The 10,420-nt window shown below is 42.0% G+C and overlaps 1 pseudogene; it reads left to right on the top strand.

The window, feature by feature from the left end:
• Nucleotides 1–615: 615 nt before the first annotated feature.
• On the top strand, nucleotides 616–1,152 carry LOC136153181 (ferritin light chain pseudogene; annotated as a pseudogene).
• Nucleotides 1,153–10,420: the final 9,268 nt, after the last annotated feature.

The raw sequence follows: 10,420 nt of genomic DNA, 5'->3' as shown, positions 1-10,420 counted from the left end.
CCCTTTTGAGTGTGAAAGGGGGGAATACTATTTTTTAATTAATTAATTAATTTAGAGGGCACTATGAATAACTATATCAGGACGGCAAGACTGCTCTGGGCAAAGTGGAACTAATAGTCACCCCCTCTCCATCAGGGATCAGGAGCAGGGGGAAATCTATTCAAACAGGCTCTAAAATAAAAACAAGCGAGTGTTAAGTCACAAAGGAAGATTGGGAGAGGTTCACTATCAATTCTTTTGAGGTTTTTACCTTGGACGTTCTTATCTCGTCTTGGAGTTATGGAAAGAAATGGGTCAAAATGATAAAGACTCCTTTCCGGTAATTAGGAAAGAAAGATACGCTTCCCAAAAGCTGGAGTGAGAGACGATGCACCTGGACGCCTCCTAGATCAGTCTCCTGCTTCAACAATGTTTGGACGGAACAATCTGCGTACTGCCCCCCCCCCCCCCCGCCGCCCCCCGGGCCTTGCCTCCCCCTCCCCCTGCCTCCCACCACCTCCTAGCCCCACCCCTTCAACCACAACTTCCGGCACCATCTTCTGGACTCATTCCCCACTTCGGAGACCAGCGTCACAGGACAGTTGGTGGAGAAGTCCTCCTCACTGCTGACTAACCATGAGCACCCAGGTCCAACAGCGTTCTCCTGAGATGGAGGCAGCAGTCAGCCGCCTGATCAAACTGCACCTAGAGGTCTCATCCACCTACCTCTCTCTGAGCGTTTACTTCGAAGGCAGCGAAACGGCTCTGAATGGTGTGGGGCACTTCTTCAGGGCGTTGGCTAAGGAGAAGCAGGAGGGCGCCCACCTTTTCTTGAAGATGCTCAAGTCCTCGGGTGGTGGCACCCTGGTCCAGAGTGGACAGACGCTGTCCCCAGAGAAGTGGAATACTGGCGTGGACGCCATGGAGGATGCCATGGCCCTGGAGAAGAGCCTGAACCAGGCGCTATTGGATCTGCATGCCCTGGCTTGTGCGAGCGCTGATGCCCAGCTCTGCGAGTTCCTGGAGCGCCGCTTCCTGAAGGAGGAGATGATGCTTCTCAAGAAGATGGGTGACCACCTGACCAACCTGCGCAAGATGACCAGCCCTGAGGCTGGGCTACAGGCCGGGCTGGGCGAGTATCTCTTCAAAAAGCTCTCCTTCCAGGGCGACTAGGAGCCTCTGAAGCCCGGCTGCCTCTGTGGGACCCCTCTGCCTCCCGTGGCCTCGAGATCTCCACTCCAGCCTCTTCCTCCAGCCGGGACGCAACCTGAGCCAAGGCACCAAATGGCAACAGAAAAGGTTCTTTTTGCAGAGGGGGTGAATAGCTAAGTTGTAGAAAAGTATTTGAATAGCATGTATAATTTGTAGTCTGCTTAATTCTCTAGATTATCTAAAGAAATCGTTCCTAACTTGTGTGTATCACCTGGGCACGTTGAGTATCTGATAAAAACCTGTGTTTTTCTCTGTCAAGAAGATTCAGAAATTGTTGAAACAGCTTTTCTGAAAATGTTGCAGAGAATTTTAGGGGTTTCCGGACTTCTCTGGAGTCACTCTGGGTACTGGGTTCAACTCTCTTGTTCTAAAATCTATCTGGCTTCGCCGAGCAGAGAACAGAGTACCTGGACCATATTATATTGTGTTCCCCCCTCAACCCCCAGACTCGTGATAAAATCGTTTTTTCTGGTTTTCAAGTTGCTGTGATGCCGTCTGCCTGTGTTGAAGAGGGAGCCCTGTGAAATTCATCTTTGTGTCTCCCATTAGGTTGTTACTGAGAATACTGATTGTTACATCATACACTGACCTCTTCATGAAGCCTCTTAAGAGAAATTTCTTTCTGGTCTTAATAGTAGGAATAACAGTGCTTCGCTTGGGTAATTGGTTTGTTTTTGTTTTATGGACATTGTAGATGATGTAACTAATTAAGTTTTCTTTTCTGACTGACTGTTAAAAAGGTTAGAGCAAAATTTGTGGTCCATCCAGAGCAAAGGAGTAGGATTGTATAAGCAGTTTGCATAGTTTCATTTCTGATTCTTCTGTTATAATTAGTGTACTTTATGGTTTCTTCAAAGCCACCTTAAACCCATTCTGGAACAAGGTTATGTATAAACAGATAAATAAACTTTAAAATGCAGATTTAAAAATGGCTGTGTTTGTTTTTAGTGAAAAGAGAAGATAACTTTAAGGAAGCACTAAGAGAGCCAAAATGATTAGAATGGAGATTAGTCAGAGGGAGGTTACGTTCCAAAGCCAAGAGAAGAAAGAGTAAAATGTAGCATTCTTTTAAAAATGTGTTTCATTTTTCTGGTGAGTTGTTTCCTACTAAACTGCTTCATTTGTGTCCCACAAATAGCAATCTAATAATTGTGTATTATTTTCCTTGCACCTTGAAATGCTGGAGTTATAACTTGTTCTCAAACCACAGAAGTGGAAAAAAAATTAGTTTTTCTCCTACAGCAGCTTTCCTTCCCAGAGAAGGTAGACCAAAGGCATATTATCATTTCTTTTATCTTAGAAGGGTCAGAGACATAGGAAGAATATTTTAGAGATTGGGACAGCTGTTTTGCTCAGTTAAGAAGAAAACCTTATCTTCCTGTTTTTGTGCAGTCTTTTGATAAAAAAGAATGTACTGGAAAAGTCATTCCTACAGAAAAGAGTTTTGCCCACTTGCTGATGATTAATTGTTGTAAGAGACATAAGGAAGCAGCTAACAATTTTCAGCTTTGGATTAAAACTTGGATCTCCATACTTAAAGTATATACTTAAAATTATTTTCAAATTAGCATTCATGTAACCACTGAATGAGAAAAATCATTCTCATTCATAAATCTGAATCATTTCTCATAAATCTGAATGAGGAAATAAAAAACACCTAATAACTATTAGACTGATTAAAAGACTATATTTTGTAGATTATTTGGGAATAAAGATATAAAATTTTGTTCCCAAATAATGGCATATTTGTCACACCTTTACTTACATGGGTGTCTTTTAACATCAAGAATGGGGCTATAGGAGAAAGCTTTATTAAAGTCTCCCAAATAGGCTGAATTATTCTTTGGCAAACAATTACTGAACAACAAGTGGCTGGTCAGACAATAAATGATTCAAAGACAGATGGATGAAATATTAGTTTAGCTTTTAAAAATGACTTTAAGCTTCTTAGCAAATACATTTGTAGAAAATAGGGATTTGATGACAATAAACTTATAGAGATTAACTTGGAAACAAATCCCATAGTGATTTTCTCTATTGCTAACCACTGTACGTATATGTGAGTGTGTGTGTGTGTGAGTGCACTTGCACAGAATTATAATAACTGATTCCTTTAGACTATGACTAAATTCTTTATACCAGCCTTCAAGGCTCTCCTTGGTCTACCATGTCTAGTCTACTTTTTAAATTGAATTTTGCACTACTTCCCTATTATTGGAAGTTTGGGGAGTGCCAGTTGCTTTCCTTTTGTTCAAGTTCAAATCAATTAGGACACAGGAAGCCTGATGGAAATCAAGATGGCTTTATTGGTGGTAAAACCAAATTGGAGTTGTGTTAGGGTTTCCTGTTGCCACATCCTGAATTAAACCACCCAGTTCTGGGAACAGAAGCTGAAACAGAAAAGAAAGCAGGCTGGACTGGCTGGAGGCAGGCTCAGCTTTTTCTGCTAACTCCATGGAGACTGGAATCTAGGACAGTACTGGTGGCCCAAGGGAAGTGGGGAGGACGTGGCAGGCCCCGTTGCTTTGTTATTACGGTGACCTGTACTATGGCTAGCGTGCACCAAAAAATCACCAGGCTCTCAAAGTTCTCCACCTTCATTTCAGTAACCCCCTGTTAGAGACTGAAGTGGAAGTTTCCTCTCTTTTTATAGAGTGTGAGGCTGAGGAATCCTGTAAATGACTGCAGGAGCTCTCTACCATAGCTGAAGTACTCAAGTTTGCCGTCCCAATGCCAGCAATTTTCATGTGGTTCCCTTCGCCTGGAAAGCTCCTCATACTCATCTTCGCTGAATCACTCAGTCTGTTTTTCAGCCTAGTTCCAGTCTGCCTCCTGTGAAATTTCCCTGACCAACCCAAACCAGTCATCTGACATGGATTCCTGTCCTTCTCTTAGTTATCTCTTGATTGTACCCACTAGACTATAGGCAAGTTGGAGTCTGAAAGGCAAAAAGCATAATGGCTGAGCAATGGGCTCTGGACCAGACTGCCTGTATTCAGATCCTGCCTCTAACTCATCTTGGTCTAGTCTCTTCACCTTTCTTGGTCCCATCTTCCTCCTCCGAAAATCTTGACATGATCAAAATAAAGATGATAATATCCAACTGAAATCTTTTAGGGAGGAATTAAATGGGATAAGCCATGTAAGATCCCTAAGGCCCAGCACATACTAAATGGACAATAATTGTTAGCTGTTTCCATCACCTGATTGTCTATCCCAGTAGCGCTTAGTAAAGAGCTATGATAGTAACATCTCAAAATAAGCTTGTGTTTCAGTTTTAGGAAATTAGATACCTTTCGATTCTAGAATCCTCCTTAATGATCATTGAAAAGAGTGGAAGTCGCTCAGTCTTGTCTGACTCTTTGAGACTCCATTGACTGTAGCCCATCTGGCTCCTCTGCCCATTGGATTCTCCAGGCAAGAATACTGGAGTGGATTGCCATTGCCTTTGCCAGGGGATCTTCCTGACCCAGGGATCGAACCCAGGTCTCCTGCATTGCAGACAGATTCTTTATCATCTAAGCCACCAGGGAAGCCCTTAATGATCACTCCTCCCTCTAAACAGGCCCTGTGTGTAGAAGTGAAATGTAGACATTTGCTCATTTCTTAGATGTGACATTCAGTACGCAAGAGGGGAAAAAAAGAAAATGAAGAAGGACTGCTCTCTTTAGCCAAATAAATGGAGCCACCTTAATTAGGACCTGGGATTATTTGTTTTAATTACCATTACTGCTAAAAGGAGGCATAACAGCATCTTAACCTCTCTCTCAGGAAGGACAAGCCACACAAAGGGTTCATTTCAGAAACTAATTAGCTGCCAGCTGCTACTCTCTACATAGTTTCCAATTCTTGAGAGTCTTCTCTGCCCACTCTTCCCACCCACACATTCTCCTCCTTATACTTCCTGGTAGCCTAGGATGTGTCAGCTTGAGGGAGCAGGCACTGAATAGGCACAGTCAAAAGTCCAGGCATCACTGAAGCCTTGAACTTCTCCTTTTCTTTTGGGAGAGCCTGTTTAAAGCTCCTACTTTTGGAGTACTATGTGGTTGACTCTCTCCAGAAAGATGTACAGTTTTAGAGGATTAGGTTTAAAATGCTACTTATTTAGAAAAGGACCACATTTTTACTACATTTATGTCAGGTTATTTATCTCCATAAGCAATTTATCCACCTTGATGAATAATTTATTCTTCATGATAATAATGAAGCCGGTGCTAATTCATGAAGGTGGGAGAGGACACACATTAGGAAAGAGTTTCATATTAATATAAGGTTTCAGTTGAATATAAACACCCCAGGAAGCAGACATCCTCTTCAGGATTTTAGCATTTCTGATGGCTAAGTTAGGGATCATAAGAGGAAGCAGAGAAAAGCCTGCATTTCATTCAGTTCAGTTCAGTAGCTCAGTCGTGTCCAACTCTGAGACCCCATGAACTACAGCACGCCACACCTCCCTGTCCCATCACCAACTCCCGGAGTCCACCCAAACCCATGTCCATTGAGTCAGTGATGCCATCCAACCATCTCATCCTCTGTCGTCCCCTTCTCCTCCTGCCTATCCCGGCATCAGGGTCTTTTCAAATGAGTTAGCTCTTCGCATCAGGTGGCTAAAGTATTAAGTTTCAGCTGCAGCATCAGCCCTTCCAATGACTATTCAGGACTGATTTCCTTTAGGATGGACTGGTTGGATCTCCTTGCAGTCCAAGGGACTCTTAAGAGTCTTCTCCAACACCACAGTTCAAAAGCATCAATTCTCCTGCACTTACCTCAAAGGTCCCTCACCTGCATGATGTGTCAAGTCAAAATGTGGGAAATGTGGGTAGAGGCAGCCATTCTAGGATTTAAAATCAAATACATATTCCTGCTAAATTTTCATACCCTGAATCTATTAATGAGAAAACATCAGATGGATCCAAATTGAATGGCATTCTACAAAATATCAGGGACTTTCCTGGTGGCTTGGACGGTAAAAGGTCTACCTACAATGCGGGAGACCCAGGTTCAATCCCTGGGTTGGGAAGATCCTCTGGAGAAGGAAATGGCAACCCACTCCAGTACTCTTGCCGGAAAATCCCATGGACAGAGGAGCCTTGGTAGGCTACAGTCCATGGGATCGCAGAGTCCAACATGACTGAGCGAGTTCACTTTCACTTTCTACAAAATATCTAGCCTATAATTCTCAAAAGTGTGAAGGTCAAGAAATTAGGAGCTTGGGATTAACAGGTACACACTGTTTTATACAAGTACCAACTGTATAGCACAGGGAACTATATTCAATATCTATAATAATAAAGATTTAGAAAAATATATATATATAACTGAATATATATATATATTTTACTTTGCTGTACTCCTGAAATTAACACAACATTATAAATCAACTATACTTCAATATAAAAGAAGAAAAAAGCAGAAAAACACTAAGGAGTTATACCAGGTTAAAGAAGACTATAAAACAAGACAACTAAATGAATGATCTTAGATTGGACCTGTGTAGGGGGAAAAGTCTATAAAGGACATTGAGATAATTTATAAAGTTTAAATATGGATGATAGATTAGATAATGGTATTGTATCAATGTTCAATTTCCCGATTTGGCAAATTTCATGATATGTAGGAGAATGTCCTTGGTTTTAGAAAATGTACACCAGAGTACCTAAGGGTACGTGTTGTGTTTAGTCACTAAGTCATGTCTGACTCTTTTGTGATCCCATGGACCCGCCAGGCTCTTCTGTCCAAGGGATTGCCCAGGCAAGAATACTGAGTGGGTAGCTTTTCCTTCTCCAGGGGATCTTCCCTACCCAAAGATGGAACTTGTGTCTCCTGCATTGCAGGCAGATTCTTTGCCCCTGAGCCACCGGGAAGCCCATTTAGGGGTATAGGTGAGCACAGTTTCTCTAACTTACTTGAAAATGGTTAGGAAAAACAGCTGGTGAATCTGAATGAAGGGTATTGATGTAATGTTCCTATAAGTTTGAATTTATATCTTAAATAAGAAGTTTTCCCACAAAGTCAATCCAGATTGTTTAGACCTGTAATTACTGCATTTAGCATAGTACCTAAGTTATACTGGAGAAGGGCATGGCAACCCATTCCAGTATTCTTGCCTGGAGAATTCCATGGACAGAGGAGTCTGGTGGGCTCCAGTCCATTGGGTCACAAAGAGTTGGACATGACTGAGTGACTTTCAACCAAGTTATACTAAGTGTTCAGAAATAATTTATTGGATGAATATTGTAATGTCTTTCAATGACCCTGTGGACTTAGATTTCTAGTCACAGGACTTCATAACCAATTTAACTACCAGAAAATTCCAAATTCTTTTTTCCTTCTTGAACATAAATTCTACACTTTAAGGTTTCTTATCTAGCCCTCATCCCCCAAAAGGATGTCAATAACTTTTTTTAAAGAGAGTAGCCAGAACATGGAGGCAAGGAAAAGGAAATCCTATTACTTGATCACTACACAAGTGATATTGCTGCTGGATTAAGTATTTTAATTTTCCAGACCTTATGATTGATACCTTCAAAAAATAATCTGTGCTACTTGCTTTTCTGGTGAAAAAAATTCTCTCAGCCATAATATGCCTTTAATACTATGCAGAGCTTCAGAATTTAAAACTCCTCTCAACCTGAAAAGGTCATAGAAGAGGATTTTCATTTTCATTCCATTCTTTTCAGCTCTCACTCCATACCTGTGAACACTATCAGCACATATACATACTATTATAACCTTTCTTTTGGGCTCATCATCTCAAAAAAACAGGAGGCTTCCCTGGTGGCTCAGATGGTTAAAGCATCTGCCTGCAATGCAGGAGACCTGGGTTCAATCCCTCAGTCAGGAAGATCCCCTGGAGAAGGAAATGGCAACCCACTCCAGTACTCTTGCCTGGAAAATTTCATGGACGGAGGAGCCTGATGGGCTATAGTCCATGGGGTTGCAAAGAGTCGGACATGACTGAGCAACTTCACTTTCACTTTCTCAAAAAATACATTCTCTGATGTTCAAAACTTACCTGATGTTCACAACTAGACCTCAGTATTATTACAAGCTGGTCAGACTTTCACTACCAGGTCATCTTGTTCTGTTGGACCTAAACAATCTCACAGAATACCAAACTCAAATAAAGTTACTCTGAGACCATGATAAAATGAAGCAAAACAAGGGCAGTTCATAATTTTTTCTAAGTACAGACAAAATCAAAGTCACTGTGCCTCTCACAGAATAGCCAATCATAGGATTGTCCCTGCTATCTGACAGCATCTAATCTAGAGCAAATCTCTGCCTCTTGGTCCCTCCCCCGAATCATGTATCCAAAGCCCAAATCCTATAATAGTTTCTTCCTACATACTCTCACTGAGCCCACAGTCCTCATGATGTGTGTTCTTTGTCTGCAGTGAGTAAAATTCTAACTTGTTTTAGCTACAGGTATGTTCTAGGTCGAAGAAGGTGATGGCAACCCACTCCAGTACTCTTGCCTGGAAAATCCCATGAACGGAGGAGCCTCGTAGGCTGCAGTCCATGGGGCCGTTACGAGTCGGACATGACTGAGCGACTTCACTTTCACTTTTCACTTTCATGCATTGGAGAAGGAAATGGCAACCCACTCCGTGTTCTTGCCTGGAGAATCCCAGAGATGGGGGAGTCTGGTGGGCTGCCCTCTATGGGGTCGTACAGAGTCGGACACGACTGAATCGACTTAGCAGCAGCAGCAGCAGCATGTTCTAGGTTGTCTTTGACTGAAGGGCAAGGGCATGCTATTCTGGGGAATATTCTCCATTCAGTGTAAAAATACTTGATAGTTTTATTAGAAATGCCCAGAATAGGTATGTTCAGCCCTTGTTTCATCTGACCAGGAAGTATTGATTGCTCATGTTCATTTATTCATTCAAAAAATATTAAGCATTTACCCTATACCAGGCACTGCACCAAGTGCTACAGATGAAGAAATATTTATGACACATTTTGCTTTCTCAATGAGCGCACACTCTGGTAGGCTAGACTAATACAGAAAAACATAAACTTCAGTACAGTAGGTAAATTATATGGTGGAAGTAAGAGCCAGGTGGTAGCTTGCACAGAAGGGCAGGATTACTCTTAGATGGGACGTGAAACATTTTTATGAAAGAAAAATTACTTAGCCATTCTCAAAAGATGATCAGTATTGACCAGTTGAACAAAGGGAAAAGAGTTATTCTAGACATTCTAAATCGAAGGACTAGAGTGCTTGGAATGAGAGAGCAGACTGCAAACAGAAGTCTGGAAAGTGAGTCTGGCTGGGGAAGGCCCAGATCATGGTGGGCTTAGAGGATTTAATCTCCCAGTAGCGAGGAGATCACCACATTTATGGAGAAAACAATACAAAAACTATAAACTGTGACCCATGCATTCAACAAGTTTACATTCCTGTTGGTGAAATGAAACTCACACATAAGAGACAACCAGAGAGTAACACAGGCAATATAGAATTGTAGCACGCACATCCTCTTCCTCCCCCCTGGAAATTGCTTATAAATAGTTCCCATACATATCTTTGCCAGAGGGCTGTCTGGCCAGGGGAGCGTGCTCAGTCTACATGTGGGAGAGTTCAGAAGTGCTGAGTGTTAATTTTGCAACTTCCCGTGCAGTGACCTTTAACTGATAAGGAATGAAAATTGGTCTATAAACATCTTAGTGTTGTCAACTCTTAGTAGGCCAATTCTGAAACATATTTTATACAATGTCTCAGAAAGTGCCCAGTGAGATTGAGCCCTGGTTTCCTGCAACAATAACCCTTTCATTTATACACTTTATCCATTTTCCTTCCTTCCTTCACCCTGAGGATCTGCTTTTTTCAGAACCCCAAACTAAGACAAAGATGAAGTACTAAATTATGTGTTACAGCCTCTATTGGCTCTTGGAACTGCCAGAGGAACCCATTCTGTCCTCCCTGTATTCTCCAAACAGTATGGCTTACCCTTCTGTCCCTACAACCTTGCTCCGTATGTCACTCATTACTTTGCCCCTAGATACCTAACAATCTATCTTCATAGTGTTGATGCTCCCCAGGAAATTCAGTCTGCAAAGCTTCCACTCCCATGCAAAGCTGCTTTTATTCTGCTATCTGCTAGGGAGGTGATTTGCTGCCTTTCAGCTTTCGGATAAAGCCATCACATTTTGGGGGCACTGAGATCATTGCCAGTCACTGTAGCTTCCTAAATATTCATAACAGCTGGAGCTTAGTAAACAC

The sequence above is a fragment of the Muntiacus reevesi genome, chromosome X, assembly GCF_963930625.1.
Source record: "Muntiacus reevesi chromosome X, mMunRee1.1, whole genome shotgun sequence".
Classification (NCBI taxonomy): Eukaryota; Metazoa; Chordata; class Mammalia; order Artiodactyla; family Cervidae; genus Muntiacus; species Muntiacus reevesi.
The sequence above is the reverse complement of the archived record's forward strand: the minus strand, read 5'-3'. Positions and strand labels throughout refer to the sequence as shown.